The sequence below is a fragment of the Xenopus laevis genome, chromosome 5L (assembly GCF_017654675.1).
Source record: "Xenopus laevis strain J_2021 chromosome 5L, Xenopus_laevis_v10.1, whole genome shotgun sequence".
NCBI classification, from domain to species: domain Eukaryota; kingdom Metazoa; phylum Chordata; class Amphibia; order Anura; family Pipidae; genus Xenopus; species Xenopus laevis.
Genome location: NC_054379.1, coordinates 67,203,769 through 67,222,990, shown reverse-complemented (window position 1 = coordinate 67,222,990; position 19,222 = coordinate 67,203,769). Strand labels below are relative to the sequence as shown.

The 19,222-nt window shown below is 36.5% G+C and overlaps 1 protein-coding gene across 3 annotated transcripts in view; it reads right to left on the bottom strand.

The window, feature by feature from the left end:
- hivep2.L (human immunodeficiency virus type I enhancer binding protein 2 L homeolog) overlaps positions 1-19,222 on the bottom strand; it is a 183,232-nt gene that overhangs the window by 82,895 nt on the left and 81,115 nt on the right. The window lies entirely within an intron of this gene.

Sequence of the window (19,222 nt, the reverse complement as noted above, 5' to 3'; positions counted from 1 at the left end):
GTTTTGGTAGGAATCACCATATGACTATATTGCTAAAGTGCTGCCCAGTAGCAAACATGGTTTGTTTTATACAACCTGAACTAAAACATATCTGGATCTTAATAACATTCAATAAAATCAACAGCAATAGTATGAAGTAATCACTTTGTCAAAGTTAAAAAAGGCTGTCTTACATAAAAAAGAAACAACAACAGGGGGTTTATCTCTTAACACAAGCCCACTTGTAAGGGTAAATTGTGATGTATGAACCATGAGACAGACAGGATGTTGCCCAGTCACTGACATAAATAAATGTCTTCTTGGGGGTGAGTAATCTCTAACACTGGTCTAAAATCACTACATAATTTTCATTCCTAAACAGCAAGTCTTCTTTTTGCTTCTCTGTCAGTCCACTCAGTTAAGCTGAAATCCAATAGCTTTTACATCTGAAGTTAAAAAGGCCCATTCCTTTAGTAGTTTAAGCAACCAAATGGAATTTGCTTGGCAGGATGACAACCACAAATGTTTTCTGACGAGGGTGTACTTAAACAATATAAGACGGCTTCATTATATACATTAAACAACCACATATGTGGTAAGGTAAAAAACACAGCGTAGTGTGAGGTTGGATAAAAGTTTTATGAGTAGGGAATAAACATATTACAGTGAAAAAAAAAGTCCATTAATGTGCAGTGAAATCCCACTGGAAGATCCAGAAATAGACCAAACAGCCACAGCAGAATGAAATGGAACAACTAGTTCTTCGACTCTGACCCCTACACACAGTAAGCTCTAAAATTTTCAAAAGTCCTCTGAAAGAAAGATGGAGGTTCACATCATTCTTAAGAGATGGCTAAGCAATGCATCAGAAAAATTGTCTCTACCTAGAAGGTAATGATTTTGAAAGTATATTTGGTTATGGTTTCAATATTTCATATATATTTGTGGTACTAACATGTATAAATTGTAATCTTGTAACTTGCTCTACAGATGTTTAGAAATTTGTTTTCCTGCAATACCATAACGCATGTATATACTGTGTATACACACAGGTAAAACCAAAATATTATTCCCTTGAATACAATAAAACGGAACCAGAAGCTAATGCTGAAAAATCAAATAAAGCATGCTTGGCTTTACTGAGCACTAACTTCTAAACTAAACTTCTCTTAAGCACAAAAATGTCCTGGTTTCAGACAACTTAACTGATCATTGTAATGTTTTTTGAACTACTCATCAAAGGCTAGAATAAGGGATGGAACAATCCAGCTCAGTTTTTATGATTTGTTATGATTTTATAAAGAGTACTGATTTCATTATTGCTGTTTGGTTAAAGTGGGTGCAACTCTACTAGACCAACAAACAGTTCTTCAGGAAGTACAACATTTTGAGAATAATTTCACCACACGAAAAGTAAACTGTTTATTCTTTAAAATTCTTCAAAAGTTAAAAAAGAAAAATGGTTGTGTTGAAGAGCTTTACAGTTAATTAGAAGGGGTCAGCAACTTTATTGCAAGTGAAAAGGCTGATGGTATCTTCCATTTCTCGTGATACCTGGAAAAATGTCCCTTTTGTTAATTTAATAAAATGCCCTGAAGTGGTATACAAGAAAGGTTTGTATCTGTACATCTGTAGATGTAGTTCAGCAGAAGCAGAACATTTTCTTTACATACTTGTTTTCTTATATATGAAGTCTCACTGTCAGTGAGCTATATTGTTAGGAATAACAGCAAACCCTTATTGGCTTTAAAACCTGAAAATTGGAAAGTATCAGATATCCTCTTCTACATTTAATAAGCATTTATTAGAGGTACTGTGAGGGGGGGGGATTGCTTGATGCAATAGTACACTTAATATATTTATATCATTAAACACAAAACTTATTACGTTTTTATTAAAAAGTTGAAAATATAAATAATAAAGTATTATGCAGGCACACTATAAGATCATTATATTACTACATATGTTAACGTGTGTGTGTCCATATTTTACAGGAACATTCTCACTTGGCACTTCATACCAATATATGCAAAGTACGAAATTGTTGCCATTACCCGAGAAAACCCAGGAAGTGGGTTCATGAGAAGCATGAAGAGACATGCAAAACCAATAAATTATGCTACACATGCACATACATACATACATACACACACACAATGTGTCCTTATTCACTTATGCCATGCAAACAGAGTCCTGAAACAATACAACAGTTGTAGAGGCTGACAGAACATTCCAGTATCTTCAATATATCAGGGGAATCATTCTTATGAGTGACCGAGTAACGTGGCAAGCAAGTTTAATCATTTGCAATGTTGCAATATTTTCATAATCTATTTTACCTACTAAGAAGACCTGTACTATATATATGGCTGATATTTGTCCAGATCAGTGCTGTCCAATTTATATGGTACAGAGGCCTGGAATTTTTCTAATCTACATGGTGGAGGGCCAATAATGGAAGCCAGTGTTAGCCACTCCCTGTTTTTAGACCACACCCACTTTAAACCACACCTTTGTTACTACAAGACCATGTCCACATTAATAGCACACCAAAAAACCAGATGGTTGGTGCTCACTGCAGGAATCAGGGCTGGAACTAGGGGTAGGCAGAGTAGTCGGCTGTCTAGGACGACATCGTTGAGAGGCGCACTTTTAATGGGGGTTTTTTTTTTTTTTCAAGCATTTATTTAATAATTTGTTTCAGTAATCATGGTCACTCAGTCTGGTGGATCAGATTTATTTTTGGCTGCTGTTGGCACAGGTAAAGATTGGGGGCAATATGATGGCTGCTGGAGGGCTATATGATGGATGGCTGCTGAGCTTGCTGGTAGAGGTATGGGGGGGGGGAAGTATAATGGACGGTTACTGGCACATGTATGGGGAGGCAGTATGATGGATGGCTAGTGGCACAGGTATGGGGGGCAGTATGGTGGATGGCTACTGGCACAGGTATGAGGGGGCAATATGATGGATGGCTGCTGGCACAGGTATGGGGGGGCTGTATTATGGATGGTTGCTGGTACAGGTGGCAGTAATATAAATGAAAGTGTTGTACATTTTCTTGCTTTCTTTATTTAAAAAACATCATGGTAAGAAGGTAAACGGTAATGCAGGACAGGGGGTGCTGATTGAAGCTCTTGCCTAGGGTGCCAAACTTCCTTGGCTCAGCACCGGCAGGGATGCCACTCATATGTGAAAAAAGTTAAGTCATATTAAGGCATACCGTTAAATCCATATGCCTCCTCTTCCCCTTTGTTTAATACAGTACCCCAGCACATGATTAAACACCTTAGGGGCCCCTAACAACAATTTTCAAATATTAACAAACCTGCAGAACAAATACCAGGCTTATGTTCCATTGGAATCATAGGTCATGCAGAGTATGGCAAAAACAGGGTGCAAAGAGCAGGCAAAGTATGACACACACAGGGAGCATAGGGAAGACAGAACAGAGCAGGAGACAGGAAAATCAGGACCAGTCTTAGATGTACTACATACAGTGACACAGTGCTGGTGCCCCATTAGCATTTTGAATAAGGTGTGAATAGGTAAACAATGTGAGTAGTTTCAGTCTGGGTCTCAGTTGTGAACAGTACATGGCTTTATGATGTGAACAATAGAGGTGTCACAATGCAGGAGGATCACAGGTGTGAACAATAGAGGGGATTGCGGTGTGAATTTGATTAAACAATGCAGGGGCCAATTAATCTCTGTAGTGATACTTTTTAAATTTTACAAATGGTAAACAGACATAGCAGGCAGACTTTGATATGGAGGGCCACATAAGGGGGGTCGCGGGCCGCATACGAATTTCGGACCGTGTGTGGAGTGTCCCGACATTTGTTGTGCTATGCCGATCTGTCGTTCAGTCGATCGGACAGGTTAGAGTTAGACAATTTTTGATGGCTGCCGACAATATCTCTGCATGTGTTGCTGAATCTGACAATTTTCAGTGGGAGACTGTCACCAGCTTTGTCGGACATAAACTTTCATACGATTACTGTAGGGGCAGAACATCGGCTGATCTGTTCTTTTACTACTTTATTTGATCTGAAAGGTTAGTGGCAGATCGGGAGATTGGGACATCCGATCGTTCGTCCGATATAGCAGGTACATCTGCATGTCTATGGCCACCTTAACATGATTGAAAAGGATTTGGAATTATTTTTTAGGGTGATAGGTGCCCTTTAAAGTGTAAAGTATAATATATAGTGAATAAAGTACCCCCTCTTGTAACATATAGGGGCAGATTTATCAAGGGTCGAATTTCGAGGGTTAAAAAACCCCTCAAATTCGACCCTCAAAGTAAACTCCTATCGAATTCGAAGGATTTTAGAGCAAAAGCTTAGATCGAAGGATCAAATAAAAATCGTTCGATCGAACAATGAAATCCTTCGAATTGAACGATTCAAGCGATTTTAAGCGATCGATCGAAGGATTTTTATTTGACGCAAAAAAACTTAGAAAAGTGCTGGGGAAGGTCCCCATAGGCTAACATTGGACTTCGGTAGGGGAAGGTCCCCATAGGCTAACATTGGACTTCGGTAGGTTTAAAGTGGCGAAGTATGAAGTTGATGTTTTTTTTAAAGAGACAGTACTTCGATTATCGAATGGTCAAAAATTTTTACTTTGTTCGTATCATTCGATTCGATCAAATTTGATCGAATTTGACCAATTTGATGGTCGAAGTCACTCGAGCTTAGTAAATCTGCCCCATAAGGATATTATAAGTTACCAAGGAGTTTTCATATTTTGAAACTGGGGGTACTTTATTTATTTTAATACACAAATTTCAGTGAGTCATGTGACAGAAATGATATCAGAACTCACCGTTTATAAGGATATAATTTAAGATATTCATAGCTTTTGTGTATATATATATATATATATATATATATATATATATATATATATATATATATATATATATATATATATATATATATATATATATATATATACTAAACAAGTAAGCCCCAGCACTCTCAACATATAACCCCCTAAAAAAATATTCTTGCACAACTGAACTTTCTTAAAAAAACTTTTAGTTACAAAGTTTGTACAAAGCATGCATAAGCTGACGTGCCCCGTCAAGGCAGTGTCCATGTGTCAGTCCTATCCTAAGTGAAAAAAAAAGAAAGTGTTACCTTTGGGGGGAGACAGACCATACCTGCTTTTCTCTTTATTTAGCATGATCTCTTCCAAAGACACCATTAGGCGGGGGTTGGGAGAGCGAGCATTTAAAAATTGTGTCATTTAAAATCATATACACCTTTATAAATTACACTGCTATTGAACTGAAGAATTTCTCCTCAGCCCTATAGTTTTTATTGGATTATAACAGTCCTGAGCTCTGAGTTCTTTTTACTTAAAGGGGTTGTTCACCTTTAAATGAACTTTTAGTATGAGAGAGAGTTATATTCTGAGACAATTTGCAATTGGTTTTCATTTTTTATTATTTGTGGTTTCTGATTTATTAATTTTTTTTTTTATTCAGCAGCTCTCAGGTTTGCAATTTCAGCTGTCTGGTTGTTAGGTCCTAATTACCCTAGCAACCATGCACGGATTTGAATAAGAGACTGGAAAATGAATAGGATAGGCTTGAATAGAAAGATGATTAATAAAAAGTAGCAATAACAATAAATGTGTAGCCTTACAGAGCATTTGTTTTTTAGATGGGGTCAGTGACCCCTATTGAGTAAGAAGAAGGAAAATAATTCAAAAACTGTAAAAAATAAATAAAGACCAATTGAAAAGTTGTTTTGAATAAGCCATTCTAGAACATACTAAGAGTTAACTTAAAGGTGAACCACCCCTGTACGAAACACAACAGCTTGCATTCTCACACCAAAATCCACCATGTGTGCATGCACCCAGGCCAACACAATTGTTCCTGGTGCATGCAGGGCAGAAGGCTAATGCTAGCATAGGGGCTGATTCTCCCTGTCTGGCATTAGCCTTAGTGTTATCCTTATTCATGTATTCTACTACCTGTAAGGCTAATGGCACACAGGGAGAAATGCCTTTCCAGGAGAATCAAATGCGGGTGATGACAACTAGCGTTGGGTGCAATCTGCTGGCCCCTCTGCCAGGGACCAACATATAACTCCAAGAAACAGACACTGCAGCACTCCGAATCCTGTGAAAGTAGTTTATTGTGCCAACAAACTAGGCAACGTTTCGTGGCCAATGCCCAGTTTGTTTGCACAATAAACTACTTTCACAGGATTTGGAGTGCTGCAGCATGTGTTTCTTGCCTTTCCAGAAGAAATCTTTCCCTCAGGACGATTTGTTGCCCACGGTAGTGATGGTTTGTGATGAGTGAATTCAGCAAAAAGTTCACAAAACTTTTAAAAATTTGCAAAACGCATTGAAGTCAATGGGTGACAAACATTTTTTACACCAAACAATTTTTTACGCTCCAATGTGACAACTTATTTTGTCTCTGTGACTTTTTTGTCCAAATGCATTAAAGTCAATGGGCATTTTTTCTTATGGGGACTTTTTTTTGTTTCTGCAACATTTTTGTCTTGGCGTCTTTTTTTTGCTGCAGAGAATTTTTGCCAAAGCTCTGTGAAAAAATATGCAGATGGTGAAATGTGGAATTTTGCAGTGAAACCATGGCTGGTGAAAAAAAGTCACTCATCACTAGTGGTGATTTAAACGTGGGCCACAAATCTCCCTATGTGCCATTAGGCTTAGGGAAATCAAGCAGAAAGCTGTTAAACTTCCAGGTCAGAGAGTTGCTGAAGAATAAATATAAATAAATATTTTTAAAAAACCTCATATCAATTTCAAATTGCCTCAGAATGGCATTCACTACATCACACTATGGGGCAGATTCCAAATGTGAGTTTAGAACCCACATTCTATTCATTCCTATGGGATTTTTAGAATTGCATTTATCAATGGTTGAAAGTTAGTACTCATCATTTGACAAATCTGGTTCTAAAAATTCCACAGGAATGAACAGAACTTGGGTGAATTTTTATTTATTAAGCTCACATTTTGATAAATCTGCCCCTAAAATTTAAGGGAAGCTAAATATGAAAACATTTATTGTCATAGTCAATATTGATATAGAAAGGATCCCTTCGACTTATCTAAAAAGTAAAGATTAAATTGATACTGTCTTGGGAAAACGTGCTTTTTTTTCAAAACCCATCAGATAATAGTGCTGCTCCAGCAGACTTCTGCACTGAAATCCATTTTTTCAAAAGAGCAAATAGATTTTCTTATATTTAATTTTGAAATTAGACATCGGGCTAGACATATTGTCAGTTTCCCAGGTGCCACAAGTCATGTGACTCTGATAAACTTCAGTCACTCTTTACCGCTGCACTGCAAGTTGGAGTGGTATCACCCCCCCCCCAGCAGCTGATCAACAGAATAGCAAGGTAACCAGATTACAGCTCCCTGGTAGATATAAAAAAAGCACTCCGTAGTAAAACTCCATGTCCCACTGCGACTCCTTCAGTTACACTGAATAGAAGAAACAATAGCCACTCAGAGTGCAGCACTAGTTCTTTCTGAAAGCATATGACCAGACAAAATGACCTGAGATGGCTGTCTACACACCAATATTATAACTAAAAAAATATGCTTGTTGGTTCAGGAATTAAATTTTACATGGAAGAATTAAAAAATATAAAATTACACCATAAAAATCATGAAAGAATCCCTTTAAAAAAACTTACTTTGGTTGAATCAAAGATGCACTATAAATGAAACAAGCATGGAAACATAAAATGTTCACATTCACACAAACAAGATTTAAGTGCAATAGCAATCTTTTCTGCTGGATCTGAAAGGCCTGGAGTTTCAAGCAGATGTTGAAGATTTGCAGCATGGGTCAAAGCATGCTTGCAAGGAATGTGGAACTCGTGTAAGCAATATACCTTGGATTTTCCAGTCCTGCTGTGAGCATATCCTTTTATCAAACTTTATATGAATGGAAGAAATTCCTAAAACCATCTTCCATTGTCAGAGGCACTTGGTGTCATTTATACAGCTGATGCTGTATATATTGGAAAAATTTGTTCACATCCTTGGGACTGCTGCTTGCAACATAGCTATATAAAAACACTGAACTGAAACATCTTTGAAGTTGCATATGAAAAGAGACCTATACATTTTTTTTTTTTTTTGCACAGTTAAATTTTTTTTTATTTAAGCACTGAATATTGACACCAGCTGCCTTTTGCAGTGACCATTCATTTGAATCTAAAACATTTGCCATACAGGTGCTGTCCAGCCTGAACATTTTTCCCTAAAGTGAATAAATGAGCTACAGGAAGCAGTTTGGTACCGCCAGCATTCCATGTAGCAGTGTAAAACAAGTTAATGAACCTCCAGTGTCATAGAACATGGGGCACTTGATCGCCTTCAGGAGACTGTGCTCCCCAGTTCCCAACAGAAAGGAATTTTCAGGCAATTTTGTTACCCATGGGAGAGACAGTTTCCCTGACACAGGACAAATAGCCATGTGTTTCATCACCCTTAAAGGAACAGTAACACCAAAAAAGAAAAATGTTTTGAAGTCATAAATATATAATGTAATGAAAATATAATGTAATATTGCACTTGTACAACTGGTGTGTTTGCTTCAGAAACACAACTATAGTTTATATAAACAAGCTGTTATGTAGCCATTTAAAGCTAAAAAAGGAAAAAAGGCACAGGATACACAGCAGATAGATAAGGTATGTAGTATTAAATAGGATTTTTCAGTACTGTGTCTCCTGTACTTGGGTGGCTGCCCCCTGGGCCACACAGCAGTTTGTTTATGTACACTATAGTTGTGTTTTTAAAGCAAACACACCAGTTTTACCAGTGCAGGATAACAGTACATTATGTTGTCATTCCTTTACAATTTTTTGATGTTAATGTTCCTTTTAGATAAATGGTAATTACACCTGCTTTGTCTTTGTGTTTTTTCTATATCACCTACCATAAAGCAAGATGTGGCTTCTGTTTTCAGAAAGGAAACCGAAAAAAGACAAGTACAGGCAATTTTTCATTTTAGCCAGCGCAAGAGTGAGGGATGGCGTTCGGGAGATTGGTCACCACAAAGAGGAGGCGATTAGTTGCCAGGTGACTAAATCTCCTCGAATCGCCCAGTGTGAATTTACCCTAAGAAATACATATTGTTTATAGTAGATAAAGAAACTGAGCTGTCTACCATAAAGATGTTGGGTGAGAGGGTGGTTGAATCAGGTCTGCTGTCTCAGACAATAGCAGACCCAGAAGTTCCCCTGCTTGGCTGAAAAACTGTTCTGACTAAATACAGTTACACACTACCATACAAAACATATCACCTGACTTTTGAAAAAGTACACATCACTGCTAATATTCATTTTAGTGTGTTCAAAAATGAAGGGTTAATTGCTAAAGAGTAATGCCAATCTGTTCTCTCATTATCATTGGGAATGTTGAGCCACAATACTTAATTAGACTGCAAACATTAAGCTACTGTACATAAAGCCATTTCTGAATTAAATAGTAACAAGTGGGTTTTAATGTTCAAAGTAACTGCATGAATTCGGACAGGATTGCTTTGCCAAAGGGCAGTATTTTATGGCAATGATTTTTATACTCTTTGCTAGTAATTTGGGCCTCATTAGCTGATACAGAGTAGTAGATTCTTGTGCCTGCATATTGCTTGGTTCTAAACCTACGAACGTCAGTAAGGGTACTATGGACAGTACAGAGACATACACTGTAAAAAGTTTGCAGTTTTTCAACAGACATAGTTACATAGTTAAATTGGGTTGAAAAAAAGACAAAGTCCGTCAAGTTCAACCCCTCCAAATGAAAACCCAGCATCCATACAAACACCCCTCCCTACTTTCACATAACTTATATATACCAATACCTATACTAACTATAAAACTTAGTATCACAATAGCCTTTGGTATTATGTCTGTCCAAAAAATCATCCAAGCCATTCTTAAAGGCATTAAATGAATCAGCCATCACAACATCACCCAGCAGTGCATTCCACAACATCACTGTCCTGACTTTGAAGAACCCCCTACGTTGCTTCAAATGAAAGTTCTTTTCTTCTAGTCTAAAGCGATAGCCTCTAGTACGGTGATCCAATTTATGGGTAAAAAGGTCCCCTGCTATTTGTCTATAATGTCCTCTAATGTACTTGTAAAGTGTAATCATGTCCCCTCACAAGCGACCTTTTTTCCAACAACACCAACCTTGACAGTCTACCCTCATAATTTAAGTCTTCCACTCTCTCTCTCTCTCTCTGCACTCTCTCCAGCTCATTTATATCCCTCTTAAGGACTGGAGTCCAAAACTGCACTGCATACTCCAGATGAGGCCTTACCAGGGACCTATAAAGAGTCATAATTATTTTTGCATCCCTTGAGTTAATGCCCTTTTTTATGCGACAGAACTTTACTTGCTTTAGTAGCCACAGAATAACACTGTCCAGAATTAGACAACTTGTTATCTACAAAAAAACCCTAGATCCTTCTCATTTAGGGAAACTCCCAACACACTGCCATTTAGTATATAACTTGCATTTATATTATTTTTGCCATCCTTGCATTTTTCAACATTGAACCTCATTTTCCAGTTTGCTGCCCAGTTTTCCAACAAAGATAAACCACTCTGCAAAGTGACAGCGTCCAGCATGGAACCTATAGTTCTGCACAATTTAGTATCATCTGCAAAAATAGAAACAGTACTTTCAATGCCCACCTCCAGGTAATTAATAAACAAGTTGAAAAGCAAGGGACCTAGTACAGAACCCTGCAGTACTCAACTAACAACACTGGTCCAATTAGAAAATGTTCCATTTACCACCACTCTTTGTAGTCTATCTTTTAGCCAGTTCTCTATCCAGGTACAAATACTATGTTCCAGGCCAACATTCCTTAATTTAACCAGTAACCTTTTGTGTGGCACTGTATCAAATGCTTTAGCAAAATCTAGGTAAATCACATCCACTGCCATCCCAGAATCAAGGTCTCTACTTACCTTCTCATAAAAAATAAATGAAGTTAGTCTGGCAAGATCTATTACGCATAAAACCATGCTGTTACAAACTCATAGTATTATGATTTGCTATGAAGTCCAGTATCTTATCCTTTATTAACCCTTCGAATAGCTTTCCTACCACTGAATAACTGGCCTATAGTTTTGAGGCTGAAAACTGGATCCTTTTTTGAATAGAGGCACCACATTAGCAATTCGCCAGATCAATGAATCCTGAAAAATTAAGTAAAGAGGTTTGGCAATCACAGAGCTTAGCTCTCTAAGTACCCTGGGATGAATACCATCTGGCCCCAGACCTTTGTTAATCTTAACATGTTCTAGTCTCTTTTGAATTTCCTCATGTGTGAACCATGCATCATTAGTTGTATTACTAGAATTGGGACTATTAAGAAGGAAACCTTCACTTACTGGTTCCTCATTTGTGTAGACAGATGAAAAATATGAGTTCACAATCTGCGCTTTCTAACCCCCCTCTGATAGTAAGGGGTCCCACCCCTTCCTGTTTCATTTTTTTACTATTAACATATTTTAAAATAATTTTGAATTTTTTTTTACTGCTTGCTGCAATATAATTTTCTATATCAATTTTAGCTTGCCTTATAGCTTCTTTGCATGATTTATTGGCCTCCTTGTACTTTATAAATGATTAGGCTTTCCCAGCTAACTTGAAAGCCTTAAAAGCATGTCTTTTCTTACCCACTCAACACCAACGCTTCTATTGAACCAAAACGATTTTGCTCTGCAACTACGTTCCTTGCTTTCAAGTGAAATAAACTGACAAGTATATTTATTAAGCAGCATTTTAAAGACTTTGTCTATAAACATCTATAAACATCATAATATGAGAGACCTGCAGGAGACACACTTAAATAAAAACTTGTGTTCGCCTTTAAATTAATTCTTAGTATAATATAGAGAAATTCTGAGTCAATTTGCAATTGCTTTTCATTCTTTTTTAGTTACTTAGCTTTTAATTCAGCAGCTCTCCAGTTTGCAATTTCAGAAATCTGGATGCTAGGGTCCAAATTACCTTAGTAACCATTCACTGATTTGAATAGGAGACTGGAATATGAATAGGAGAGGCCCTTACTAGAAAGATAAGAAAGAAAAAGTAGCAATAACAATACATTTGTAGCCTTTCAGAGCATTCTCTTTAGATGGGGTCAATGACCCCCATTTGAATGCTGGAAAAAATCAGAAGAAGGCAAATAATTAAAAAAAACTATAAATAAATAATGAGGACCAATTGAAAAATTGCTTAGAAGCAGTGTTGGACTGGCCCACTAACTAAAATACTTTAATACTTTATTTTACCTAAAAAATATCCATCAGATACTGACCACACAACTCATTGTGTATACATTATTGTTGAAATTAAAGAGACTATTTAGAGTACTTCCCTCTAAAGGGGTTGTTAATCTTACAAACTCTTTAGTTCAGTTTTCAGATCATACACCAAAAATAGACTTTTTTTTACTCTGTAAGGGCAATGGCACATGGCACGTTTGTTGCGATAGAGTTTGAGTCACACGGCTGATCAAAAACTGAGGAAAGCAGATCCACTGCAACCCCTATGAGTCCTATGAAATCATGGATGTGACACTCCAGGCCTATTTATAAAAGCCGTGCCAAACAGTTTCTCCTGCATTTGTTTTCAAATGGAGTAATTTCACAGATGCATTATTGTCTAACTGACTTTATATAAGTAAGGTATGGCTATTAAAGCAAGCCACTATGGGTACCACTATGTCCAGTCTGATGATAATTCCATCAAAGCAATCTGAAGGGACACAGCGACACTTGCTGCAAGTTTCAAAAGAGCATGTATAGTGGAACGTACCTTTCTGAATAGGATCCAATGTGCGCTAAATTTGAGTCCATTTTAACACTTTGAACTTGTGCTTATAAATGAGCATTCCTATGTGGATTTAATCACTCTTACTCTATGTCATTAGCAATCAGAGGCGGAGAGTGATTTTTTTGTTTGGGATGGCTACCAAGAGTGCTTAGAAAGTAAAAACTAAAATGTAAACTAAAAATTATATAAATATATATATTAGTTGATCTCATATAGAGATGGCTAGCTCCTTATTCCACCTCCTATGCCAACAATGTTGTACTTTTCATGTTTTTGAAGTGACATTTGCCAGAATATGCGCAACGTAATATTCGCCAACAACTAATTTTATTGTAAGCAGTGCTAAACATTAACAAAAATGCTATTTTAAATAACTCTTGCGACTTTTCATTACATCCCCTCTTAAATGTGTTTTGTTTGGGTGTTATGCTGCACAATGAGGGACCTATTTATCATGCTGTGTAAAACTGGTGAAAAACATCCCCCGAAATGCTGAATGGTTGCTATGGGCAACTATATCGGTAATTTTTTTTCCCAATCTTTTACACAGAATGGTAAATAGGCCCCTGAGTGTAGCAATTTATTATTGCACTCCTGACTTCCTAATCAAGCTGCAAAGATACCACAGGGAGCAATGAGATGAATATCTACTGTTTTGTTTATGTAGCACCTACAGATGAAGCCTCTTTGGTTTGACACAGAATAACTAAACCCAGATATCCAATTTATCTAATTTAACACAGAAAACTGCGTCACAGTATCCCATCTAATTAAATAGTTCACCATTGTGAACAATGGTGCTTTGGTATGCTAATGAAAAGGTTAAATGCATTAAATGAGTTAAGATGACTTTAGATAACACAGTTTCTTCAATTAACCCTGAGTCATGACACATTTAACGCACAAATCCAAGTGGCTTCATCTATATAGTTTTTCACAAGAACAATACAGATAACACACACACACAAACTGTTGACTGCTGTGTAATATAATACATACAGGTATATATTTTTACACAAATTTTGTATTTGAAAGATATTACTGAAAGTAAAGAAATTGCTGATCACTTTAATAACGATATTTACAGTTCAATACTTTTTCTATATTTGGGTAGAACACCAGGAGACAAGAATGCAAATAATGTGGCATAGACAAGTACAATATGCATTGTCATGCATTATGTAACAGGCCGCTTCTTTATTGGCAGGATCAAATTAGGTTTTTGTCTCCAGTTACCTACATTGGGAGTTCCAGAGACTGCAGTTCCCATGGCCTGTTCATCATTCTGACAGTTCTCCTGACCCGTTACCTATTTATTTGTATATACACTGTGCCATAAGGACTACAAACAGCACCTGCTCACACAGAGCTTCTCAGGAGTAGTTTATTGTAGTACAAATTTCTTACACAAAGATATATTCAGATATTAATGCCTTTCTGCATAACGCACAAAATTCTGCTACCTTAAAAGGAAAAAACAAAGACAAAAAACATATATATATATATATATATATATATATATATATATATATATATATATATATATATATATACACATACATACATATATATATATATATACACATACATACATACATATATATATATATATATATATATATATATATATATATATATATATATATATATATATATATAGATAGAAATCCGGTTGTAGTTAACAGCGCACACTGGAAATTTTTTAAAACGAGTTAATTTATTTATCAAATGTTAAAATTCACATGTATCGACGTTTCGGTCCGGGTCTTGGACCGTTTTCAAGATGCAACATGTGATCACAAACAGCATTTTTTATACCCACACCTATTGAAAGACAGGAAATGAGATCACCGACATATATCACACATGGAAAACAATTAAGGCTGTCTCAATGCTAAATGTTATTAATTCATAATTAACATCCCACAAAGATGTATCCATGTATCCACCCAACTGATGGTGTTAATACGTGGTTGCACAATAATATTCAATTATACCTTAGTTCAACAATCATTATTACATAGTTTGACAGTCTTAATGTCCTTTAAAACCAAAAACAAAAATGCAGAAAAAAAGCATGTAAACCTCATCTTTCACTGAGGAAACATGAAAGGGACAACTGTTCATTGAGACCATTAGGCATCATTGTATTAAGTTTTTTTATCCAAAAACATTCTCTCTGGAGAAGCATTTTTGACCTGTCACCGCCTCTCCGGGGTGGTGGTATATGGTCTATGCCAATATATTTGAAAGTGGGTAAACGATGCCCCTTCTCCAAAAAATGTTTCGCCACTGGTTTCGTTGTGCAGTTGTCCCTAAAGGCAGTGCTGATAGCTGTATATATATACACACACACACACACATATATATTGGCTACTATTGTATATAGTGTTAATATAAAGCTACACCCATAAAGAACCAAGCACCAATCATTGGAAATTTTTCAGCACAAATGTGTTGCTTGTTCCAGTACAAGTGCAATCGCACTTAATTTGATGAATTTGACGTAATGAATGATGATGAATTGCATCAGATACAACTACCGTTCACAGCAGCAATTATGCTGTAATTAAGTGCTGTTTTTGGTTACAAGGTAATGTTTTAGCAATACAGAAAAAAAGGAAATAATTAAAAAAAAAATGTGATTATTTGGATAAAATGGATTCTATTGGAAAAGGCCTTTCTGTAATTTCGAGCTTTTTGGATAACGTTTCCTGATAACGGATCCCATACCTGTATAGTGTCAAAATACATTTCAATGCATCTTTAAATCTTATTATTAAAGATTTAAGTGCTTTCGCAATACAACAGCATCCCCAAATCAAATTTGGTTTTCTGTAAAAATACACAAACAAAATCTAGTCTTGTATAATTAAAGGGGAACTATAGCGAAAATGAAAATTTAGTATAAGCTTCCTCATGCTGAAGTAAGAAGCTTTCTAAATACAATCAATTAAAAATTCTGCATTGTTTCTTAAGTAATAAAGTTTATGTTCACCATCCCTCTCTCAGCATCAGTTTCTCTTCATTCTCTCTTCATTCAGCAGTTGGGTGTCAGATAGTCATTGACAGTTAGATTCACTATATCTTATAGGGGGGCTTTCTTTCCTAGCAGATGTATTTGAGCACACTCAAATAACTGATTCCAGTACTAACAAAATCTAACAAAATAAAATTCTGCATGTAGAGAGACAGGATTTCTGGTGATTTTAATAGTGAGCTCTAAAACATCTTTTAGGCAAAAGGAGCCCCATAAAGATATATTGGATCATTCATCTGAGGAGAAACAGATGATGAGAGAGGGATAGTGAAGATAAACTTGATTATTTCAGAAACTGTAATATTATCTGAAGCTAATCTTAATTTTTCATTATCGCGGAGGAATAAATCAGGCCCATGGTCGAGCTGTATGTTGAAGATATGGTACTGCATGCCATTACAGTCTATGGGTTTTCTGTATAATACAGTTTTGTATTTTCTTTCTATAACTAGAGTTAAGTCTATTTGGTTGATCTATGTGAAGCATGCATCTGCATATTTTTTGCAGTCTTTTTAATCTGTAAACATTGCAGAAATATCTACTCTGCTCTACGCAAGAGCCAGTGGCTGAATCTACAAAAAAAATATAAAAGCTCCACATGTTTTGGTTTATACAGATACTACTTTTCATACGATATTCGGTGCGTGAATGGTGGGAAAAGAGCCGACCGATATCGGCAGAAGACTTGAATATCGGTCAGCTCGTCGATCGGGCTGAATGGAAAATTTTGATCGGCGCCTTTGAAGCCACCCAAACATGGGCCATTGTTAGTGCTGAATTGTCAGATACAGGTAGAATTCTATTGTTTCTACCTGTACATCTACCTGTATATCTGACAATTCAGCTCTACAAGTGTGTATTGAAACGAACGATCTTTCTTGGAAAGATCTTTTCCAAAAAAGATCGTAATTGTTACGTCTATGGCCACCTTAAGTGATAAGTAATAAGCTATGTAGCTATTGATTAGACACATGGCATAAGAGAAGATAGTAGAGTACACAAAGAGATGTACAACAAGACAAACGAATTGCATCTCCATAAAATTATATGACATGATTCTACATCCCAATTTTTTGACCACGCCCATTTTGTGGACACTCTCCCTAAATAACATGTCCATTTTACAAAATTTGGCAGGTTATGTAAAGTTTGAACACATTTCTGTGGGTTTTAGGTACATATTTTATGTGTTTTGCTAATGAAGGTGAAATTGCCCTTTAAGCTTTAAGTCACAGTTTCCCAAGAACTTATCTTAAACAGTTACAGTTGTATTTTTGCTTATCTTTAATCGTTACAAATGTATATAAGTGCAGGTGCTGAGTATTATGGGCTCTTTGTCAAAAGCTTTTTACTAAAATAGAAACATTGTATACTTTTCTTGCATCGGTGCCGGAGATCCTTAAAAGTCATTTACAGTAAGACACTGGGACTTTGGGCTGAGCTGCCAAAATCTGGACTGTCCGCGAATCCTCTTCTCTGTTCGCATCCGAAAGCTTTGTGTCGGCTCTGGAGCGAACACCCTCGGTGGATTTCAGCAAAGAAAAGCAAGACTTTACATGTGGGGCTTTTTTGTCTTACCAGTTACTACATTTGTCAGGTTTAAAGGGACCTGCATCCATAAACAGTTTTTTCATAATGGAAGCAAATGTAATTGTAAGCAACTTTCCAAAATACATTAATGCTATTTGTAAACATAACTACAATTTAAACCATTGGTGTATAGGAACACTAAGTAGATCATCCACCGGCGGAGGAAAGTGGATCCTGTCATCCTCTCTTCTAAGTAGCTCCTTGACAGGCACAACCCTGGCCTGTGTCTAGCTACACTGGGTGGATTTTGGCACATTGACCTGTGTAGAGCTTCACAAAAATGCTAACTTTTATGTTTCTGTGCAGATATCTGCTCAGTGTAGCTCCACACAGGCAAATGCAGTGCCTCTCAATAGGGCAACAAGAAGTGCTAGTGTGCCCCTATCCTTACAAACAACTTTATAACTACTAGTGATAAGGGGTTCTAATGGGCAAATGTTCAGTGCTGTGAAAAATATGTTTATTGCTTCAAACTCCAACAAAGAACATGAAGCCAGATTTACAGAGATCATATGGGATTCTTATGTTAGGATTACTTTGTATATTAATGTAGTCGGTGGCTGTGAATAATAAATCTGTAAACATATTTTATTGTGCAATATTGCTTTAAGACTACAACCCTGATGTTATTGGACTACAGTTCCCAGCATTTCATAACCTTGGTAATGTGTTTAATTATTCTGGGATTTGTAGTCAAGCAACAACTGAGCAAAGTGTGGTTGGAGCAGTGCTGTGCAGCAGTGTTTAGATCCACTATAATGTATATTGAATGTTAGTTAGAATTACATTTTCATTATGCAAAAATAGTTTTTGGCATAAGAAAACCTCCTTTAAATACACTACAGGAATAATACTGCTACCAATTGTTATACCATTAAAATGTGACGGTAGAACAATGCTACAGTATTTCTGTGATCTCAGAATAATGTTGTAATTTACATATGATATGGATGAACTATGCTACAGTATTGCTATGGTATTATAGCGTTGTCAAAACATACAGACATAGTGATTCAAATGTGTCTCACCCTCACAGAGAATATTAGGAGTTCTAGCACAATAATTATTTAGTCATACCTCCCAACATTTTGGAAGTAAAAAGAGGGACAAAATTTTTTTTCCGCACGTAGCGCAGCAAATTTTTGACCACACCCCTTTCTGTGGCCACACCCCCTAATTACCATGTTTGTTTTACAAAATTTGGCAGGTTATGAAAGTTTGAAAATATTTCTCCTTATCTAAACTGTGTTTTTGTGTCTCAAAATTGTTACAAAGTATCTTATTTGCACCTGTTAGCTGTTCTGGGCTCTCTGCTAAAAGCCAATTAAGTGAGAAACTTTGTTTCTTTTTCTGGCTGTTCAGTGCAGAGAAAAGAGGGACTTTCCAGTACAAATGAGGGACTGCGGGTTGAGCTGTCAAAAGAGGGACTGTCCCTCCGAAAAAGGGACAGTTGGGAGGTATGATTTAGTAGCAGCAAACTAACTACTCTAGTTCATATAATACATCACAAAACATCATAATGCCAAATCTGCCACTCTCTTTCATTTGCTTAACCACAGGATGGTGAGTTTTTAGTTTAACATTGGCTAAATGTTGCAGTTAGTTACACATCCCATATTTAGTTCAGTACTTTTGTTGATAGTAGTTCGCAATCCATACTCAAAAATAAACATTGAGCTGCAATGTCTGGGGTCAGAATTCCATCCAACCTATTAACTCCCTTTTCATGTCACTACATTTAT